General features: G+C 45.4%; 1 long non-coding RNA gene across 2 annotated transcripts in view; it reads left to right on the forward strand.

The window, feature by feature from the left end:
• LOC118584525 overlaps positions 1 to 10,744 on the forward strand; it is a 19,067-nt gene extending 8,323 nt beyond the window's left edge. The window contains exons 2-4 of one of the 2 annotated variants that reach the window (XR_004945041.1): positions 8,302 to 8,450; positions 9,014 to 9,159; positions 10,682 to 10,744. This is a non-coding gene — a long non-coding RNA (uncharacterized LOC118584525). The remainder of the gene's footprint in view (positions 1 to 8,301; positions 8,451 to 9,013; positions 9,160 to 10,681) is intronic. The other variant, XR_004945042.1, reaches the window with a different exon arrangement.
• The last annotated feature ends 12,566 nt before the right edge of the window (positions 10,745 to 23,310 follow it).

Genomic DNA, 23,310 nt, shown 5'->3' on the forward strand with positions numbered 1-23,310 from the left:
TTCACTCCCAGTATTCCCCCGCCCTGGGTGATATTCAAAACTACCACAAAACCAAACAAAAACAAAACCAAGAAAAGACAAGTCTAAACAAGCTGAGAATCACCAGGGTCCTGATAGAATTAGTTTTTCTTATTGGCAAGGCTCATTCCTCCTGCTTCATGGTAAATTTATCTTTCCTTTTCCTCTGGCATTTGTGTCGGTGGACATGAAGAACATGTCTTCACCTTGGGTACCTGAAGATGGTGTCCCACTTCTCTACCTCTCTTTCCCAAAACCTTGTTTTCCCCACTCTGGATAACAGCAGGAAAGTACTGCCAACTCAAGGGACGTGCTGGGGTGGTGTCTGTAAATATCTGCTGCCTGGTGTGAATTGATCCACCCCCTACTCCCTGCTACGGTTCTCTCTATGTGTCCACCCAGCTGAGGTGAGTGATAGCTTCTCCAGTGCCTGGTTCTGTTTCAGGTTCTGGCTTCCATTACCAACTTGTGTATCAGTATTACAGATACTCAGGGCACTTTCTAATAGATCCAGGCCTGATGAGGGATGTGTGGGATTCTTCTAGGATTGCTCTTCTTGTTGAAGACTGGGCCACTGGGGTCTGTACATTTGACTTTGATGCTGGAGCCAGGAGTCAGAGGCTGTGAAATAGGGATTTTATTTTATCTTATGCTTTGACTTAGTTTGGATTTTTATTGCTGTGAAGAGACACCATGACCATGGCAAATCTTATAAGGAATACATTTAATTGGGGTGGCTCGCTTACAGTTTCAGAGGTTCAGTCCATTATCATCATTGTGGGGAGCGTGGTGGCATGCAGGCAGACATGGTGCTGGAGAAACAGCTGAGAGTCCTACATCTTGCAGACAACAGGAAGTTGACTGACTGTCATACTGAGGGAAGCTTGAGCAAAAGAGACCTCAAAGCCCACCCCCACAGGGACATACTTCCTCCAAGAAGACCACACCTCCTAATAGTGTCCATCCCCTTGGGGAGCATTTTCTTTCAAACCACCATATGCTTCTTAGAAGCCTGTGCTGGGTTATTGTGCTTCTTGTGGTTTTGTTCTGCCTGTGACTTTTTAAGGGCTTCTCAGGGAATATTTTATTATAACTTAATTTATACACTGGGCACAATTTATATCTTACAAACTCAACATCAGCACCTGCTGCTAAACAGGTTGTTTTTCTACTTTTTAAGTTTTTATTGTTGTTATTATTGTCATAGTCTGAAAACTCCTGGCTTTAGTGATTTTAGCCCTGAAAATTGATTTATAATCAATGTTTTTATTTTCTTTGTTTTAAAAATATATTTTATTTTCAAATGTGTTTATATTGTGTGTCTGCATGGGGATCTGTGCATATGAGTGAAGTGCTCAAAGGTACCAGGAGAGAGTACCAGATCCCCCTGGAGCTAGAGTTACAGGCAGCTGTGAGTTGCCCAGTACGGTGCTGGGAACTAAACTTGAGTTCTCTATAATAGTAGCATGTGCTCTTAACCACTGAGCCATCTCTCCAACCACAGTGTTTCGATTTTCTTACTGTCTTTTAACTGGTACCATTTCTCTCTTTTTTTTCTTTATTAATTTTTTGGAGATAACGTCTCACTAGGTAGCCCCGGCTGGCCTGAAACACATTATGTAGAACAGGCTGGCTTTGGACTGACGGATCTGCCTGCCTCTACCTCCTAAGTGTTGGGATGGAAATGAACCGCCAAGCTCATGCAGCTCTACTGTCTTTCAAATCCCTATTCTACCTTAATAAATCTGTTTTTGGTTTGGGTAAGTATTTTAGTCTTGGACACTGAAGACTAAGTATAGAAGGCAAATACTTTAATAAATTATAAAGATGGCTTCATCTTGTGTATTTCTTATAGAAATAACAATATTACAGGGGCTGGAGAGATGACCCCATGGGTAAAAGCCCTGGCTGTGAAATCTGATGGCCTGAATTCAATCCCCAGAATCCATGTAAAAAAGTGTGCTGCCGTGGCTTGCATTTGAAATGACAACATTATTATTTTTATAATTACAGGGAGATGGGAGCTAGAGGCAAGAGAATTACCCAGAAGCTGGTGGGAGGAGCTATCCAGAGCATACAGGGCAGCAAGAAGGACAAGAGTAACTCTGCCTCAACAAGGTGCATTGTCTGATGTCCACATGCATGGGAAGGCACCTGTGGTGTCTTAGGGTTTCTATTGCTATGAAGAGCACCAGGACCACAACAACCTTAGAAAGCAAAATATTTAATTGGGGGTGGCTCACAGTTCAGAGGTTTAGTCCAGTATCTTCATAATGGTATGAAGGCAGACATGGTTGCGGAGAAGGAGCTGAGAGAGCTACATCTTGATCCTCAGGCAGCAGAAGCAACTGTGACACTGGGTGTAGCTTGAGCATAGGAGACCTCCAAAGCCACCCCCACAGTGACACATTCCTCCAACAAAGTCATACCTACTCCAACAAAGCCACACCTCCTAACAGTGCCACTCACCATGGGGACTTTTCCTTTCAAACATCACAGTGGTCTGGCATGTGTACATATGCATATGCACACACAATAACAATAACAATAAAAATAGCATAGTTCACTTAATAATCTAAAAGAGTGTATAATTGTGTGTATATTTTACATGCCATTTGGCATGGCAGTTTAGAGAAGAATATAGCAAAGGAAAACTGGTAGTTTTTTAAATTTCAATTTTTAAGTAAATTAACACATGAATAATGAATAAGCATGCCATTTGTCTCTATTCAAAAACCAATGAGCGATCCTAGTGACAGTTTTTAATACCTATCTGATGAGTGGAGTTTATAAACATTGCACTGATTTGTTTGAACTGAAAGTCCATAAATGCAAGGGGATGAAAGTTGCCAGGTTTCACTGGCTTTGAAAGAAGCTCAAAACATCAGGGAAAGGCTGCTGCTTATTCGTTTTGTTCCTGCTTGGTATTGGTTGGAGAGCTGGGCTATGATGAACTCAACACAGCAGGTGGGCCCCAGATTAAAGAAAAGTCTGATATTAGATGGAATAAAGGGAGTGGTGACCTCAGGGTAAGACCCCACCCACCTAAGCTTACTTCTTGTGGAAAGCAAGAACTCTACCACTGAGTTACCATATAACCCCAGTCCAAAATTGATTTTCACATTGCTATATAAAGAAATTAAAGTAATTCAACTTAGGTATTCTGTTAGGTCACGAATAAGTTTTCAGTTATATGCATGTATATATAAATAAATGAGTAGGGGCTGGGGATAAAGCACTGCCAGTAAAATGCTTGCCATGCAGGCGTTCAGACTTGGGTTTAGTCCTCAGAAACTGCTAAAAAGCTATGCATTGTGGGGTATGTGTGCAATTCCAGCACTGGAAAAGTAGGGACAGGCAGAACCCTGGAACTCACCAGCCAGCCAGCCTAAGCTACTTGGCAAGCTCCAAACCAGTGAGAGACCCTGTTTCAAAACACAAGGTGGATAACAGCTGAGGAACAATAGCTCAAGTTGTCCTCTCAACCCCACACAAATGCTCACACACATGCATGTGCAGCCCTATACACAGATCATGTATGTACACATAAACACATACAAAAATCAATAATCAATTCTAAGCCACGGTTACACTTGTAGCCTCTACAAGACTTGAGTTTTGCTTCCTTCTCAGATATTACTTCCACCCCCAGCTGCACCCCACCCCCACCCCCACACCCACTCCCCCACCCCCACCCCCGCTCCCTCCTTTGTCTACAGTCTATTTCTCAGTGGCTTCTGGGTACCAGCTCTAGACCTTCCACACATTGTTGCCCCCTCCATCCTTCCTGCAGTAACACAAAGTGACTCTGTCAACCGGGTCCTTTTTGTCCACCCCCTACTCAACCAGCTCCTCCATGGTACATCTTTAACGGTACCTACGACTTAACTCCTATTCTGTCTACATGCCTCTCACATGCCCCTGTTGCTTGAAGTGCATGGATTCCGTTCACTCTCCTTCTCACCCATGCTTCCTCCCATCTAGCAGTGTGCCTGTCGTATAATAGGTGCACAGTTGGTGTTTACTGAATGAGGTAAGAACTGGATCAACATTAAGCCCTGTTTAATTCTTGCCTCTGTGTTTTCTCTGCAGCCAGTCCCCCACCCTGTACCCAGTCCTTATCAGATCCCTCTTTTCTGGGGCTCTGCCCTATAAGCCACCCCACACTTATTCTCCCAAGCCTGGTCCTTGCCTCACTGTACCAGACCTAGGAGGGAATTAAACCTTGCTCCACCCCAGCAGCTTCCTGTCTGCTGTTCCTCCAGGGAGCTAATTTGGCCCATATTGACATATGTCACCCATCTCTGGCTTCCTGTGCTTCACTCCACCCAGCCAGCCTTGTACTTTTCCTACACCCACCACCTGCCTGGGCTTCTACATGCCACCTGCCTCCACACTCCCTATAGTGGGGCCCGCCCGCCAGCCTAGATGCTCCCACAAGCTGGCACTGGTGGGTGTGGCCAGCAGGTGGGCCTGCTGGGTATCTAGCAGATAGCTTACAGGATTCTGAGCCACAGATGAGGCTGACTCCATCTGCCAGGTGTCAGCCTTGCTTCCTCTCTATCCCCGCTCACTCCTTCAGGTCAATCCCCCATCCTTTCCCCTGGACTAGAGCAACAACATCCCCACAGATGAGATTGTTTTCCTGTCTCCTAACTTACTGTTGCATTACTTTCAGACTCAGAAAAATCAGCCATTATGAGATTTTGAGAATGTCTGTGTTGTACAGTGTCCTGGTTGGATGGTTGGTCTGTTTTGTCAACTTGATACAAGCTAGAATCCTCTGGGGAAGGGAACTTCAATTGAGAAAATGCCTCCATAGCATTGCCTATTGGCAAGTCTGTGGACCATTTTATTGCTTAACAATTGATGTGGGATGTCCTGGTCTACTGAGGTTGGTGCAACCCCAGGTAGGTAGGTGGTCCTGGGTGGTATAGGAAAATGGAATGAACAAGCCATGAGGAATAAGCCATGGCCCTTGCTTCAGTTCTTCTTTCCAGGTTCCTGCCTTGAGTTCCCTCAATGATGGACCTTGACCTGTGTGCTGAAATAAGCCTTTTCCTCTCCAAGTTGCTTATGGTCACGGTGTTTATCACAGCAACAGAGACCTAGCTAAGATGTGTAGTCTGTCATATGCAGCTGGGCCTCTCACACCTCTGGGACACACAGCCCACTGAAGTGATGAAATAAAGCAAGGGAAATGCAGGGAAAAAAACCAACACATGCAAACATGATAGAAATAGACAAGAAACCAGAGCTCAGCAAGGAATCTTGAGAACAAAGCGCGTGCCTTATAGTTGAGCTCAGCATCCACAAGGCCTTGATACCAAAACAGTCAGAAGCTGGAGTTCATTCTAGGAAGCAGTGAAACATTTGCAGAGAACCCACATGCATCCTCCCATAAACTCAATCATCTCTGGATGGCTGCTAATGCCTAATACAACATAACTGCCATGTAAACTGTAGTAGTGTTCAAGGGATACAAACAAGGAAGACATCTGCACATGTTCAGCACAGGTGCAATAGTTTTACAAAATAATTTCAAACCATAGTTGATTGAGTGCTTGGGTGCAGAACCTGCAGCTACACACCCACCTCAGTTGGACTGGTTGCTTCTAGCAGCCATACCCAGGTCTTCCTGTGATTCGGATGGACATGGGGACCTTAGCAGAGTCCAGAGTATCTTACCCAAAGCAACTGCTCATGAATACACATGGAATGCATGAATGACTCCTGTATAATCTCTTTTGCTTGGTACAGGAGAAAACTGCAGTACTACATACATACATACACACACACACACACACACACACACACACACACACACACACACACGACCTAAACCCCACTGTGCCTCCCAAGCCAGGGCTTTGGATGAAGAGCTCAAGTCCTCCTCTGAGTCAATGAGCTGTGTTTATCTTACATCCCCTTTCTATGTCACATTTTGTCATTGTTGTTGTTGTTATTGTTGTTGTTGTTTTGAGACAGGATTTTTTTCCTGTAACCCTGGCCTTGAACTCCTAATTGTCCTGAGTGCTGGGATTGCAGGCATGCACTATGATGCCTGGCTTCATGCCACCTTTTTATATAGACGTAAACATGCTTCATGGTGGAAGAGCAGGTTATGCAATTCTTGAAATAAAACAAACTTTTACCATCTTCAAATAGTTGGTTGTGCAAACCCAGAGCAGGATGCTTCCGTTTGGAGTGCTGCTTCTGTGTTTAATTATTAAGTGTGGGATAAATACAGCTGCCACATCCTGCCATCTAGCTGGAAAGAGCTGGAAAGAACTCATACACTGTGGCATTCTCTCACTGGCTTTCCCCATGTTGACAGGGTGTCTTGTGTCTTGAGCTAAAACACAACCATTTCCATTCAAAAATGTCTGTGTCTCTAAACCAGGTATGATGGCTCCACACCTGCAACCTCAGCACACAGGAGGCTGAGATAGGAGAACCGGAATTCAAAGCCAGCCTGGGCTACATAGGGAATGCAGAGATGCTGTCCAAAACAAACAAACAAACAAACAAACAAGAAGCTCTTAAATTTTTAATGTATGCATTATAATCTTTCAAACAACACACATAAACATACCTATGTCTTGATTATTTTGTGGGTAATACAAAATTTACTTCTACTGTTTCTGAGTCTACTGTTCAGCAGTACTGAGTAATTCCCAGCAATGGCATACAATCATCATGACTTCATCTCTAGCATATTTTCATTCCTAAACCAAAAATTAGTTCCCCCTTACTGTGACAAAATCCCAGAGGCAATCAACATATAAAGAGGTAAGGTTTGTGTGGGCTACATTTTAGAGGGTTCCATGGGGACTGGTTGACCACATTGCTCAGGACTTGTGAGGAGGCAGCACATTACAGCATGAACCCATGGCTGAGGAGGTTGCTTACTGAGGGGTGACCAGAAAGACAAGAGAGAAAAGGCCTAAAGCATCTAAAGTTGTCATAGCTCCTTCAAGAGCACACCTGCACAACACACACACACACACACACACACACACACACACATACACACACACTGACTTAACTTCCTCCCATCAACAAGAGTCTACCACCCAATAACGTCAGAAGGTAAGAACCAATTCTCTAACATGTGAGACTTTGGAGAGTCAATTACCCAAACCATGGCAGAAACACCACATCCATTTAGCAAACACCACTTCCTGTCCCCCACCCCTGTAATCCATTCTATTTTCTGTTTTCATGGACGGGTTGTATGTATATCTCATACAAGTGGATTTTATGTTTACCTGTGTCTGGCTTACTTACCTGACATAACATCCTGCAGGCTTACCCACTTTATAACATGCGTCAGGATTCCTATCCTTTTGTGGCTGAATCATGTGATTCCATTATGTATGCATGCACTGCTCTGTTTATCCAATCATTTGTCAAGGGTCATTTGGATGTTCACCTTTGGGGCATCACAGGCGACTCTGCTGTGACCATAGGTACCTCCTTGAGCTTCTGCATCCCATTCTTTCATATACAGTATGTCTGCAGTAGAATCATCAGGCTCATGGGGAGATCTCATAGTTCAATTTTTGAGTAGCTACAGCACTGATTTCCACTGTGGCTGCATCATTTTACTCCTGCACCAGCAATGCATGAGGACTCTAGTCTCTGCACCCTCATCAGCACCGGCCATCTACTACTATGGACTTTTTTCAGAAATATTATTAGCAACCACTTTTGGGGTTTTATTTATTATTATCAATGTGGATGATGTATGTAGTAGGGAGGTACATGAACACATGTCTTGGTGTGCTGGTAAAAGTCAGAGGACACCACCATGTCTTTTATGTGGCTTCTAGAAATCAAACTCAGTATGTACAGCAAGCATTTTTACAGGTGAGCCATCTTGCTGTCTCTGTCCCGCCATTATTTATTCAAATTAGTATATAAACTAATGAAACACATTATGACATTTTCATACATATTTAGCAATAGCCATCCTAATGAGTATGAAGTGGAGTCTCACTGTGGGTTTGACTGTGTGTGTGTGTGTGTGTGTGTGTGTGTGTGTGTGTGTGTGTATGTGTGTCTATGTGTCTCTGTGTGTGTGTGTCTGTATGTGTGTGTCTGTGTGTGTGTGTGTCTGTGTGCGTGCCTGTGTATGGGCACATCCATGTCTGTATGATCAAAATAGCAGCTGACTGCAACCAGGATGGAAAAGACCTTTGACATTAGATCTCAAGCCCTATCCTAGAGGTAAGGCCAGGACATCAATCCCCAGAGAAAGGATGCAACTCTTGATTTCAGCTCGGAAGCAGTGCGAGTTCACCAGAGTTTACAGAAGCAAATCAGGATGAGAAGCTGGCCTCTGTCAGAGCCTTTTCAGACTCACTTCTAAGACTCCAAAACCTCCCAGGAAGCAGAAGAGCAAAGGAAGGCCAAGACGGGAGAATGAGGTACACACCACAGCCCTGGGTGCCCAAGGAGAGGGACATGTGGGTGACCCAGTTCCTTGTGAGGAGAGGTGGAGCGTCTCCTGCTGTGTTGCCAAAGCAAATCATATGATAGTCAGGGTCCAGCCCAGACTCAGAGATAGAATCAAAAATGAAGAAAGGAGAAACTCAGAAACTGGGTTTCAGGTTACCAATGAGGTCAGGACCTCAGAGATTAGGATCTGGGATGAAATTGAAGCTAATTAACAGGAAGCAAGGTCAAAGACTGGAAGGCCTGATTCCAGCTTCTAAATTGAGATCATTTACACAGGAAGTTGGGGGTTGGAAAAACCTCAAGAAGGCAGTAGAGTTCAAGGTCACTGAGTAAGTAAGGAACCCTTGTCAATTACAGACAGGCAAATGGCCAGCATTACAGCCAGGTCCCCAACACTCCTGGCTACCTCCATTGATCCATCTTCCTGCATACTCCCAATGCCACGGGCTTAGCCAGTCCCGAGGGATATGATACCCTTAGAATCTTTCCAAACAACTATAAGACAAACCATAGTCGTTCCCCATTTCTTCAGTGATGTCAGCAGAGCTTCCAGCCTTCCATGGATCTTCCTCTCACCCCAAACCCCAGGAGAAAATTCAGAGACTGATTTTAGGAAACCATGGACCCCAGAGAAAGAGAATTGAACAGAAGACATGGAAACACTTGTATGAGAGAGAGGTAGGCTTCTCAGGTGGCCCAAGGTTCTTGCTTCTTGTTTCTCAAGCTGTGCCCTGCTCTGGGGGAACCTGTGAATATGAAAAATATCACCCTCAGGCAAGAGGGAGGATAGTCCTGGTCAGCCTGACCTAATCATAGTAGCCTGGGGTTGGGGGGAGAAAAAGGTAAAGTTACACAAGATGTGGTCCCACCATCCTAGATGAGAAGTGTGATGCAAATTGCCCAGGATTAGGAAGTGCAGGCATCCTCTGGGCTGAGAACATTGCCTGTCCTTAAAGATGAAAGAGAACCCTGGGCCTCAGGTGAGTTCACAAGCCTGTGACACCTTGGCATCAGCCTGGAGAGAGCCTGAGCAGCTGACCCAGTGCCCCGATGTCTGGGCTTCTGACCCAAGAGACCATAGTCATGTGTGTGGTCTTCTGAAGCCTGTGAGACAAACTCACCTGCCGGAGGGCCAAAGTGACAGGTTTCACCAAGCCTCATGCTGCTCTGATTCGCATCATGATGTAAACACCAGGTGAGTGTGCACATCGGACACAGGTTCCCTGGGAGCCCTGGGAGCCTGTGCTGCCTAACGCTTGGAGGGCTTTAAGTGACCTGCTCAAAACTGCCCTGCCCATCAGGGGCAAACACATTGGTGACATTTAAACATGACCACTGGCTAGAATCAAAGATGAAGGAGTGGAGCAATAGACATCAGGTGACTAGAGCAGCAGCAGGAAGCAGAGAGAGCTGAAGGGAAACAGTGAGAATCTTTGGAAACCTCAAAGGCTGCCCCCTGCACATTGACATACTTCCTCCGGCAAGACCAAAACTAATCCTAAAACAGCTGCCTACTAGAAATCAAGTATCCTAATGCCTGAGACTTATGGGGGACAACATATTCAAAGTACCACAACAGTGAGGGTGATAATGGTGTGGTTATAGTGGTGATGGTGATAATGATGGTGATGGTGGTAGTGGTGATGATTATGGTGGTAATGGTGGTGATGATGGTGGTGGTGGTGATGATGGTGGTGGTGGTGATGGTGGTGGTGGTGGTGGTGTAGTGGTGTGATGATGGTGGTGGTGGTGGTGGTGGTGTAGTGGTGGTGATGGTGATGGTTGTGGTGGTAGTGGTGATGGTGATGATGGTGATGGTGATGGTGGTAGTGGTGGTGGTGATGGTGGTGTAGTGGTGTGATGATGGTGATGGTGGTGGTGGTGATGGTGGTGGTGGTGGTGGTGTAGTGGTGTGATGGTGGTGGTGGTGGTATAGTGGTGGTGATGGTGATGGTTGTGGTGGTAGTAGTGGTGGTGGTGGTGGTGGTGATGGTGATGGTGGTGGTGGTGGTGGTGGTGATGGTGATGGTGGTGGTGGTGGTAGTGGTGGGGTGATGGTGATGGTGATGGTGGTAGTGGTGGTGATGGTGATGGTGATGGTGGTAGTGATATGAGGGATACATATGTGCTCCCTTGATAACCAACCAAGTTGTTCTCAGCTCACACAGGACTAAAATGACCAAGGCTCTCTTCCTTACAGGAACTTTGGCCCCGCTGAAGGAGAAAGTGAAACAGAAAGGAAGCCGAGGGGTGGAGTTGCTGCACAGGCTTTTGAAAAGTTTAAAAATAAACAAACAAAAAACCACAACCTTGTAAGTCCAGGATCTGTTATGGAGGTAGATGTGCAGTCAGTCAGGTGTGTGTGTGTGTGTGTGTGTGTGTGTGTGTGTGTGTGTGTGTGTACCAGCACCCTGAGGAGCCTGCCGGAGCCTCATTTTCAGGATGCTAGCCCCCCTAACTGATAACACTCTAAATAACAGGTGAGTGACTCCTGGCAGGAAGGAGATTGTCTGACCTCATTGTTCGCCTTCTCTCCTCTTTGTTCTTCACAAATAAAGGTTTTTAATAAACTGAAAGGTCCTCCGCTCCTGCCTGATGATAAAATGAAAGGAACCAGTGAGGTATGGTACAACGTGGCAGCAGAAAGGGGGAAGCTCATCAGAAAATAACAAAGGTGCATGTTAAAGATAAGGCGGCTGCCGGAGATTAATCCTGCCCGCCTGATTGTTTTCTTTAATACCAAAGCCTGCAATAGCAAGCGATAAGTTTGCTGAGTAATTTGGTTTGGGGTGAGGAAATAAAATTCAGGTAGGCCCTATAATTGATTTCCCTTTCTTTAGTTTTCTAAACATTAAACAACAACAACCACCACCACAAAGCCTGCCTTGACTGCACTTTCTTTCTTCCAGCTATACTGTCTGTCCTGCCCTCTACACACACACACACACACACACACACACACACACACACACACACACACACGCCTTCTCCACTGCAAAAGGAAGGTAAGAAGGTAAGAGCAAGAAAGAAATGCTCTCCTCAGCCAGCAGTTTCAGGAAGGTTTGCATGAAATGCCTAAATTCAGTGCTATGGACTGTCCAATTTAAAAAAAGAAAAGAAAAAAGGCCTTGGAGTTCTAAGCCCTTGCACCTCTGAATGAAGGATGTCCACACAGAGGTCATCAGTTTTAAATGAAGCTCTTAGGATGGGTCTCACCTCAACCTCGACAGGTGCCTTTAGAGAAAGAGGTTTGGGATTGGGAGGCAGTCATGCATCCAGGGACAGTGCCTTCTCAAGATGCAAGCAGACATCCCAGATGCATCTCCAAGCCAGGAGCTTTCAAACGACTCAGAAGACAGAAAGTGGGCATGAAGCAGATTCACTCTGTCTCCAAACCAACCTTCTCACTAGACCCGTGGACGGGTCAAAACAACACTGATAGGCTGAGCCCTCATCCAGCCCCACGGCTGTCCTCTGGAGAAGGGGTTAGAATGCAAGCACACATGAAGAAGACCATGAGAGGCCACACCAAGAAGATGGCCCTCTGTGAGCCAAGGGGAAGAAGAGCCTCAGCAGAAAACAGCCCTGACAGTACCTTGTCTCTACAGTCTCCGGAACTGAAAGAATGAACTTTGTTTATTTGGTAACAGAGTAGTAGTGCTGCTCTATGTGCTGGGGAGAGGGGCTTCTTTTTCTCTTCTTTTTCTCCCTTGAGATGGGGTTCCATGTAGCCTAAGCTGGCCTCAAACTTGATTTGTAGCCAAAGATGACCCTGGACTCCTTTCCTTCTACCTCCACCCTCCAAGGTCTGGGATCACAAGGATATGCCACCGTGCCCAGCCTCCGGCTCTTTATGAATGTAATAACTCTGAGTTCTCATCTTCTTCATATCCATCCGAGCCTGTAAGACTCTGATAGTGTGAAGCAGGACACTAAGGAAGACAGTCTAAAAAGAGGGAGAATTTAAGGTGTAGCCTGGCACTTCCTTCTGTGTGGGGAGGGTCAACATCCCTTTCCCAGGACAGCCAGTCATGGATGCATGATGCCTATAGCATTTACAGACTCAGCTATGTCCCCTTCTTTATCCATGGTGTGGTGGCAGCCCTGTTTGCCATTTGCGCTGAGGAAGTATCTTAGGAGTTGGATGCTGTGCTAATGATGAGCAGCCAGCCAATATATGTACATAACCAAATACGGCAACTCCAACTCTCCAACTCCTGAACTTAAAGAAATCCATGCTAGCTCTTTCAGACCAGTGTTTTATGCCCTTCATGTGCACAAGAATGAACTGACCAGGGGTCATTCTGATTCAGTGAGTCTGGGCCAGTGCTGCAGAGATCACAGACCTCACAGCTTGCCAGGTGGTCAATGCTGCTGATGGAGGCCACCCCTGGGATTCAACTTTCTATGAGGACAGGCATGAAGAAGGTGGTGTAGAGAGAGTGAGTGTCCGTGGTAGTGTTGAGCCAAACATTGAAGTGGTTCTGGAAATCACAGATTTTACAAGATGTCTCCAGGATGGAGGAACCTTGAGTGGGGGCAGAGGAGAACACCAAGAAGGGACTGCCAGGGGCTGTGATGCTGTGGGCTCTTCCTTAAAACAGTTCAGCATGTACCATAACACACTGCACACATGCCAGAGCCTTATCCCTAGGTTGTTCATCCAGCTGCTAATTTCTCGTCTCATCTATTATGTGAATGAAATAGGGAAACAGCTCCCTGTTGCTCAAAGATACCAGTGACATGAAAGGTACCAAACAAATTCCCCAGTTTCAAGGGAGGAACAATACAGCCAGATGGAGAACTGGATGAAGGAGCTGCTGTGGAGATGGCCCTGGGTTAGCATCACCTTGGAAAGTGACTGAAGAAGCGGCAGACATTTTTTCTCCATGACAGCTATTCCCTGAGGCCTGACTGATTGGCCAAGTTTTCAGCTTTCCATGGTCCAAGTTAGTCAGGGGCGTACTGAAGTCTCTTATCAGGAGGCAAAGCTCATGCAACAGTCACCACCTCAGTCTCTAAGATACCTTCCAATCCTCTTTGGCAGCCCTGTCAGAAGGAGGGTAAGGACCCAGTTCTGGTCTAACCAGGCTCTCCCTGAGCACCTGGCTCTACTTTCTCTGATTAACAAAGAGGAAACAGGACCCCAGAACGGTGGGTAGATTAGCCCTGTGTGATAACATGTCATCACTGTCAACTTGACTGGATTTAGAATCTCCATGGAAACAAACCTCTGGGTGTGTCTGACTGGGCAAGGAAGACCTACACAATTCGGGTGTCACCATTTCATGGGCTAGGGTCCCCAACTGAATAAAAGAGGAAGAGAGCTGAGCACTCGCCTTCATCCCCCTCGGCTTCCTGGCCGTGGATACAGCATGACCAGCTGCCCCATGCTCCTGCTTCCTTGCTTTTCCCACCATGATGGGACTGTGCATTTGAACTAAGAGCCAAAGTAGAGCCTTCCTCCTGTAAACAGCTCCTGCCTCATGTTCCATCATAGCATTGAGGAAGCAGGAATGCACCCAAGCTCACCTAGCAGGTGAAGAGCTGAGCCTTTGGAGATGACGTGATTGATGGTCACTCTCTGCTAGGCAGGCAGATCTTAGATAGGAAGCATTGTTTCAGGGATGGGGACTTTGGCCTGGGCACACAACACACCTGAAAACAGTTCTGAGATGGAGAGGCAGAGCAGGCAAACCCACACAAGAGGTTCCCACTTAGGTGACTATACATTGTGTCATGGTGGAAGACAAAAAGATGCTGATGTCTGTACCACACTCCAAACTAACTAAACCTGAGTCTGTCAACCCTCACAGCCTGTGTCAGTCAGCTTTCCATCACTGAAACAAAATGCCAGAGGTAACGATTTATTCAGAAGAAAAGTTTGTTTGGGCTTATAGCTTCGGAGATTACAGCCCATGGTTACCAGTTGGCTCTACTGCTTCTTGGCCGGCAGAGATGAAGAATGCCATGGATGGACCATGTGATGGAGCAAAGTTTCTCACATCATGGCATCTGGGAAGCAAAAAGAGCTAGGGTACCACACTCCTTTCAAAAGCACGTTCCCAGGGATGCAACTTCCCCCCACTAGGCAGCCACCTCCCAATGGCACCACAGGCCAGCAACCACACATTTACTGCAATGGGCCTCAGGGGTCTATGTCCCCAAACTACTCACTGTTCACCCCCATGTCTTTAATAGAAATGAGATTATCAGGCCTCACCCATTCCCATCAGATCAGACCCATGATTGGTACTTGCAAATCACCCCCTGGCTGCACACAGAATCACCTGCCAGCCAGGCTCAACCTCAGGCCATTGAAATTGGAGCACAGTAGAGCCCACTGTGATGGTTTGTAGAGAGAAGGTGAACAGCTATAAAAGAGAAGAACATAAAAGACAAACTCAAAGGTCCCAAAGAGAGGCACCAGATAAGGAAAAGGTACATGTCACCAAGCCTGATGGCCTGAATTTGATCCCTAGAACCCACATGGTGGAAGGAGAAAACTGTTGTGTGATATTTTGTTTGTGTTCTGACAAATGAAGCTTGCCTGGAGATCAGAGGGCAGAGCTATCCACTAGTTAACCATAGAGACCAGGCAGTGGTGGCTCACACCTTTAATCCCAGCACTGGGGAGGAGGAAGCAGAAAGATCAGGAGTTCTAGGCCACCCTAGGCTCCATGAGATGGAACCCGTCTAAAAGAGAAACGGTCAAGCCGTGGTGGCAAAAGCCTTTAATCCTAGCACTACAGAGGTAGAGATAGGGATATAAGGTGGGTAGAGACAGAATCTCCTCCCATTCAGTCTGAGGAGTAGTAGAGATATCAGGCCTATTCGGTCTGAGCATTTGGAGGGGTAAGAAGTTTCTGGTGGCTGGATGTTCTGCTTCTCTGATCCTTCAGCTTTCACCCTTAATATCTGACTCTGGGTTTTTATTGAAAAGACTAAATAGATTCATGCTTCAGAAAACTGACTCCAACAAGCTGTGCTCTAACTTCTACATGTATGCCCACACACATAAGTAACAAACAAATAAGTAATAAACTTATGAAGGTCTTCAAGACAAACTGAAATGTATCTCAACTTCCCAAAGGCCCAGGCATAGTCTGCAAAAGGAAGCATGCATAAAGAAATGGGAACTGGGGAGCCCAGTCCTGCCTTAGCTCCTGCCCATCTCCAGATATCCAGTGGTGACATTCCAATGACCCCAAAATGTAGCTTTGATGATTCTAGGTAGGTCCACTCTTTCAGGGCCTCAGGACACAGAGATGGTACCACTTTATCAGATAGGAGCAATATTGTGGTTTGAAACTTTGTGGCCTTCCAAAATTCATGTTGAAACATAATCCCCCATGCCATGGTATTAATGTGAGGCTTTGGGAGAGGACTTGTCTTGGTGCTCCACCCTGATGAAGAGGAACAAGAATTTGGTAAATGAGGCTCTATATAACATGAATCCCTTTTTAGTCCTCTGCTGTCTGAGGTCATCATGATAAAAGTGAACATAGTCGACCCAAATCACAATCAGAAGTTTCTGGCACCTTCAGTTTAGACTTCCCACTTTCTATAGCCAAAAGAATAATTACTGCAGGCTATTTATAAACTATCTGGTCTCCAGTAATTTATTCTAGACATCCAAACAGATGAAGACAGAAAGACTACAAAGGAGGCAATATATTAACAGACAGTTGAAACCACAGGGTCTGGTGATGCGTGCCTGTAACCCCAGCATTCAGGAGGTAGAGACAGGAGGATCAGGAGTCATCCTCAGCTACAAATCAAGTTCAAGGTCAGCCCCCCAAAAAGCAAAATTCCAATAAAATAATAGATGTTCCAAGTAAAGCTTGACTCAAGGTACAGCTGGTAGGACCTATGCAAATAATTTCATCTTTGAAGCCTTGGTTTAGCTTTATGTTAAATGGAGAAAATAATAGCTAATTCATGGGATCATTGTGACCTGGTGGGAACTGACCGTGTAAAGCCCTCAATGTACTTTCTGGGACTTAGAACAGTAGCCAGAATGGCAATTTCATCTCAATTCCATGGTCTTTCCAAAGAAGATTTTAGGTTAGTATAAGACAGATGAGATGTGAACAATAACTTTCTCTTTGAGGAAAGAGAGACTAATGTCACGGTTTATAAATAACTCTCCTGGCTATGGAAGAATGTTATCTCTGTCCCCTCTGGGCCAGCCTAATTTAATCCACTGCAGCGGCTTCCTGTGAATGGGGAGAGCAGAATGATAAAGAATCCAAGAAAACATGGGGAGGCGTGAAAACCAAGAAGGCATTCACTGATTTGGGAGAGGGATCGAGGAACTAGGTTACTGTTCTCTGAAAGACCCTCAGAAACACTAGAGTGAAAAGAGCTAATTGAAGAATGAGGAGTTTTCTTCACCAGTGCTGGCTGAGTAAAAATATAATTATCTCTGATTCATGGAGATTGCTACAATGTGACTCATTTACCAAAACAGTTACTAGCAGAATCGCATTTGTGACTGTGGGAAGACCACGTGGGCGCCAGGGCTGTCTGAAATCCTGAACATTCCTCCCTGCGCGACGGTACCTTGAAGGAGACTCTGCTTTCCTCTGGGCGGTTTTCTGTGTCCTCTGGTGCCATTTGCAATGTGAGAAAGACATCCTGTGAGATGGGGAAACCTCAGAGACCCCTCCAGACCAGGTTCCAGAATGGTGTCCACTCTCCTGGCCTAGGGAAGCTCCCGTTAGCCTGCCAACTTCCTTCTTTATCTACCAGTGAAACCTCAGCTCGGAGGCAGCTGTGTGTTTGGGTTCTTGTGCATAGTGAGTTGATGGTTTGTTCTCTGAGCTTACACGCAAACCTAGTGATGGCAAGGCACCACTGATGGTTTGTTAGTTACCTGGTTGTTAGAAGGGGAACTGGTATTGTTGTAATCGAGCGTTTCTCTCGGAAACTCCGCTCTGGCTCTCTGGGTGATCATCATCATGGAACAGAGCTGTTTAAAGACCCAAACCTTGGAAGGTCTGCATACAATTGTGGGAAGAAGGCTTCTAGGTTAGCGCACTGAACCGTGTGAGACGATGATGAGGAGGAGGAGGAACTGCTCAGTAGGTAAAAGGACTCCTGATCAGCGAGAGAAGCTGGCTTCAGTCCCCAGAGCCCGCTTCAAAAGCTGGACATAGCTGGATGTGTATACTCCCAGGACTGAAGCAGGGAAACAGCCGGATCCTGGGGGCTTGTGGACCAGCCAAGCAGCAGAATTAATGAGTTTCAATTCACTGAAAACACTGCTTCATAAACAGTGAGGTAGAAATGGATAGAGGGAGACAGATGAGTGTACCTGTGCATGCATGCACGCGTGCACACACACACCACACACACATACACATACAAACCACATACACACACGTACATACATATCATACCCAACCATGCACACACATGCACATGCATACATATCATACCCAAACACACATATAAACCACACACACACATGCATAAACCACACATACATGAATAAAACACAAACACAAATAAACCACTCATACATACACACACATCATACACAGACACACACATAAAATACACACACACACACACACACACACACACACACAGTGACATACAAGATTAAAAAACATAAGCACAGGAAGACATAAGAAAATACATTTCTCACCCAGTTAAAAATTTTTTTCAAGGAGAAATACCCAGAAACAGGCAGAAGTAAACAGTTCTGAGAGGACAAGGGTAATGAAAACAAATCCAACTCATGGGCTAATGAAGAGCATTGCAGAGCAGGCTGAGACCCTAACAGATACAAATGAGGATCATTATCTGTCCTGGGTCTTCTGTTCAGTGTAGGATAAGAACTGTGCAAATGGAAGGAGATGACCAGGGCTAATGGTAGAATGATAACCCACCGGACCAGAGGCTCTTAATAAGAGGCATTATCATCCTGAGCCCCAAAACCACGTGAGGGTCTGAAGACCATCAATACAGATGACACTGAGCTGTCCTCATCCAGGAGTAACGAATATTTTAGGAACCACCCCCATTCTCTCCCCTCCCTTCAGTATGCATGAAAGCCAAAGACAGTTCCAGATACAGGTTTTTGAGGCTGGGAACAATCACAGTATGTAGTGCTGTGAAGTGCCTACTGTGTGCAAGGCATGATATTTCATGCTTCACACACGTTATTTCATTCAATTCCATCTATAATTCCTCATTTTGAACATAAAGATCCCTTAGGTCCAGGGAGGCTGAGTAAGTCACCTAAGGTCACACAGAAAGTTCCAGGCGAGAGACCAAAGCAGACAGTCAGCTCTGAGAAGTAGTGACAAGGACAGAAACCTGCAGCCACATCACACCCGGGCAACAGGAAAGGAAGGACCATTCTGAAGAAGGGCAGGACCTGTTTGGGAGTCCAGGCCCCCCAAACTGTGGCTAGAGACAGTGGCACTCATTTGTCTGCCCTTGGCTTTCCAATTTGGGTGGCTTATTGGGATAGTGTATATCTGCATCACGTGGAAGACCCGCTTCTGAGATAGATCACATGCCAGGGTGCAGCTGCTACCTGAGAACTAGAGCTGAGGTGCTCCCAACGCATCCAAACACATGTCAGTGTGCTCTGGGGACTTACTTTCCTATAATTGAGGTCAGGCCAAAGGTGGCAAAGTAATGTGGGGCTTTTTATTGTGTTTTTTGTTTGTTTTGTTTTATTCATTGAGTATAAATCCAAAGTCCTTCCCATGGGCTCTACACCCCAGATCCTTCCCTTTCTGTTCCCCTATCCCTACTTAACTATGTGCTCAGCACCCTGGTCTTCCTGTCATTTCTCCCACAGGATCTAGATTCAGCTTATGGCTGAACAGCCAATAGCATGCAGGGCAGACAACCCAGCACCCATTCCAGAAATTGCTTTGAAGGGACAGACAGCTTCCACCTCTGCCCTCTGGAAACTCAGACACTATGCTGAAAGAAGCCTGGTAGCCATGTGGCAAGGCTGCTTGTAAGAGAATCTGGGACCCTAAAGGAGCCTCCAGTGTACTTCTCAAGATCAGGGTTCTTCTACATACCAGGCCATGTGGGAAGCAAACTCCATCATTGCATTCCCTAGAATACTGATCCCAAATCAGATGCTCTTCAGTTTGTCAATCATCAGTCAGTCCATTGGAGGGAATTCAGGAAGTCTGGATCCTCCCAGACAATTTAACTAGTAGGTCAAGCCAAAGTCCCCAACATTGTGGTGTTGTGGTGTCTTTGTGGTCAGAGAACTGGGTCCCTTGGCACCAGATTCTGTCGTTTCACAATGCAGAATGAGGAGAGAAAAATTCCTTCCACTGATAAGGCTTACAACCGCTCAGTACTCAAGTGAAGACAGGGGGACACAGTGGTGACTGGAAAGATGCTAAACAAGAAATACCTCCCACACCGATGTGCTGGGGACACCGAGCTATTCAGACACACCTAGCTCCAGAGTTACTAAGCATCACAAGGGGCATATCCATGAGGAGATATTTTCAATATAATGCAATAGCATAGTGATAAGAATTGCCCGAAAGTTACAATAGGACCACAGAATCGGTTGTGAGCTTGGGGAAACTTCCTGGGAGAAGTGATTTGGAGCCTGAATTTAAGAAAAGCATCTGAGGCAGAGAGAATATTAGAAAAGAGGCCCTACCATGTGAAACATTCACATGTGTGTTCGTGAGCAGGGGGTACATAACAAGGAGGCAATATTGAAATATAACTTTAATATAAGTTGTAGCAAGGGACAGCTAGGAAGAGATGAATCTGAGCAGTTGCCGGGGGGCTGTGTGCTATATTAAGAGCCTCAGCAGTTATCCTAGGAGTATCAGTGACTTTTTTTTTTCAAGAAGAATGGCTTGATGGGATTTACGCCTTAAATAAATTAGTCTTTTGGAATCTAAAAGTGGATAATATTGGAGCAAGATTAAAGGTAGAGAGCTCATCAGAAAGCACCTCCCTAATTTAACAAAGTAATAAGGGCAAATCTGTAGCAATGGCAGTGAGATGGGAAATACAGTACAGATCTGAGGAAAAACTGAAGTTGGATCATCGGGATTTAGCAATTGATTTGATGTAAGAAGGAAAGAGTAACTTGGGAGAGACCCAGACAGAGAAAAGATGATGAGAACAGATGGACATGTGGCATACAAGAACTCCAGAGGCAATTCAGACCAGGGATGGCCAGGGTTCACTTGGATGTATGATTCGAGGTTGAAAGTAGACACAAAGCTAGAAATTTGGTCTCATTGGCACCGCATAGATTAGGAGGGACAGTGAAAATGCTCATATACTGATGAGAATTGCATAAAAAGGAGCCCTTCCGCAATGCTGGTATGAGTGTAAACTAGCACAGCCACCGTGGCTTGCTTGCTAGAGATACACGTAGTGCGTGACAATTAATACTGTCAACCGGACAGGCTCTAGAGTCGCATAGGAGGCAAGCTTCCAGGAATGCATGTGAGGGATGGAGATTAGGCTAACTAAGGTAGGAAGACCCACTGGACTGTGGGCAGTAACATTCCATTGGCTCAGGTCCTGGACTGAGCAGAAAAGAGGAAGGAAGCTAAGCAATAGTACCCATCATGCTCTGCTTCTTGAGTGCAGATGCCATGTGGTCAAGCTCCTGATGGCTCACTTTCCATAATGGACTGTATCCCTGTAACTGTAGACTGAAATAAACCTTTTCTCCATTTGTTTGGTGTTTGTTTGTTTGTTTGAGACAGGCTTTCTCTGTGTAGCCTTGGCTGTCCTGGAACTCACTCTGTAGATCAGGCTGGCTTCAGACTCACAGAGATCCGCCTGCCTCTGCTTCTGGAGTGCTGAGATTAAAGGCCCATGCCACCACTGCCCAGAGAACACTTTCTTCTTTAACTTGCCCCTTGTTGGTATTTTGTCACAGCAGTGAGGACAGTAACTAGCATACGGTGGGCTCAGGCACCTCTGAGAGAAAGGATCTGGGAAGAGGCCCACGCCAGACTCAGAAACACACTCAAGGCATCTAGCAAGGAATCCTAAGGCCCTCAGTATTCTTAACCTAATCTAGAAAAAAAAGCTAGTGACTATGAATGGACATGCCCTCCCCTGGCACCACATACCTCCGTCCTGTATGAAGGAGCCCAAGGGCCAGGCAATGCTCTGTAAAGTATAGGGTACACTGCAGCTACCTTCTTTGCCCAAGCCTGCCTGTCAGCCTGCATTGTCCTGATGGAATGCTGAAGTTGGGTAGGTATCCATTAAAGAAATCAATGCTATCTTCCAGATTTGCATAGTTTCCAAGTAGCCTGTTATGTGATCTGTTTCTTAAAGGAAAGACTCCTACCAGTCAATCACATGTTGACTGGGATCCCCAAGAGACCACAACTTATAGGCATTTGCTTGGGAGAGTCTTGCTTCTGTTCACTGTCAGCTTGAATGAACCCATAAAGCTGGGCCAGAAAAATAAGAGTGTGTGGTGGGGGAATTTCACAAAACCCACTTCAGAGCCAGAAGGCTATTGAACTGATTCTGTCTCAGCAGTCCCCAGCTGTGCAGAAAGCAGGTCACCTTCAGAGTGAGATCTGTTCATCATGCAGTCTGCAGGGCTTTCATGCAGGGGAGATCCTCTTTTGTGACTTACATTCTAATGTAAGTTCAAATGTCATTAACAGCCTGCAGAGACAGGAGCTGGGATGAGGTGGGATGTCCAAAACACCTAAGACAATATTAACTTTCTAAGAAGAAAAACTTAAAGCAATATTAGCTTCCTTCCTGAGATATTGAAATGCTTCAAAAAGAACAGAAATAGCTTGAATTAAATAGTCAGCAAGTAACTAAGTAGTGTGTGTGTGTGTGTGTGTGTGTGTGTGTGTGTGTGTGTGTGTTTGAGACAGCATCTCACTGTATCTCAGACTGGCTTCAAACTTATTGTGTAGCCTAAGCTGGTCTCAAAACTCTTAACAATCTACTGGGTTGATCTCTTGAGTGCTTAGATTATATGCATGAGCCACCATACCCACCTACATTTTACATTAACACACACACACACACACACACACACACACACACACACACACACACGACACGACACTTTAATATATTTATAGAGTTTTTCACAGTGTTCCTTTGAAGGTACACCTCTCCATCTTCTTGCACTGTACAACTGAACATTGATGAAATGGTGTTTTCTGAAATACCAGGATTCTACAGTTCTCCTTAACATTAATTTCTTATAATGGCTTCTAAAACCTTATTATCTGCATTTTATTGCTATGAAAACTAAGATAGATCTGGAGTGTTGAAAAGACTACCCAGTGAATGAGTGACAGAGTTGGAAACGGCACCCAGCAGTTTACACTACCTACTAAATCACATTGCCCAACTAGGCATGTCTCTTTGCACACTGATATACTTTCAGGGAATGTTGAGGTTCTCACTGCTGGCCTTTTAGGAATCTACAGTTAGTCAGCACCTATTAAATTTTGTCAAGTAATTTCATTCATTATAAGAAGCAAAGTGGAACTTTGTACTTTAAGAAGTCAAACTACTTCTAAATTTTTGGGGAGAGGGGACAAATTTTTAGGGTACAACATCTTATATGAATATTTTAAGTGCCCTGTTTCATAGCACAGGAGGTAGGAATGTCTAAGAGGATTTAGATAGGTTCATACGTAAAGTGTTCAGAATATATGACCTCATATTAAATATCTCTGCTGTCTGAACATTCCTCTACTTTAAACTTCCCCTCTTCCTCCTCCTCTTTTTCCTCCTCCTCCTCTTTCTCCTCCTCCTCCTCTTTCTCCACCTCCTCCTCCTCCCAAACACCGTTCTCTGCCTTATCCCTAG

This window comes from Onychomys torridus, chromosome 5 (genome assembly GCF_903995425.1).
Source record: "Onychomys torridus chromosome 5, mOncTor1.1, whole genome shotgun sequence".
NCBI lineage: Eukaryota > Metazoa > Chordata > Mammalia > Rodentia > Cricetidae > Onychomys > Onychomys torridus.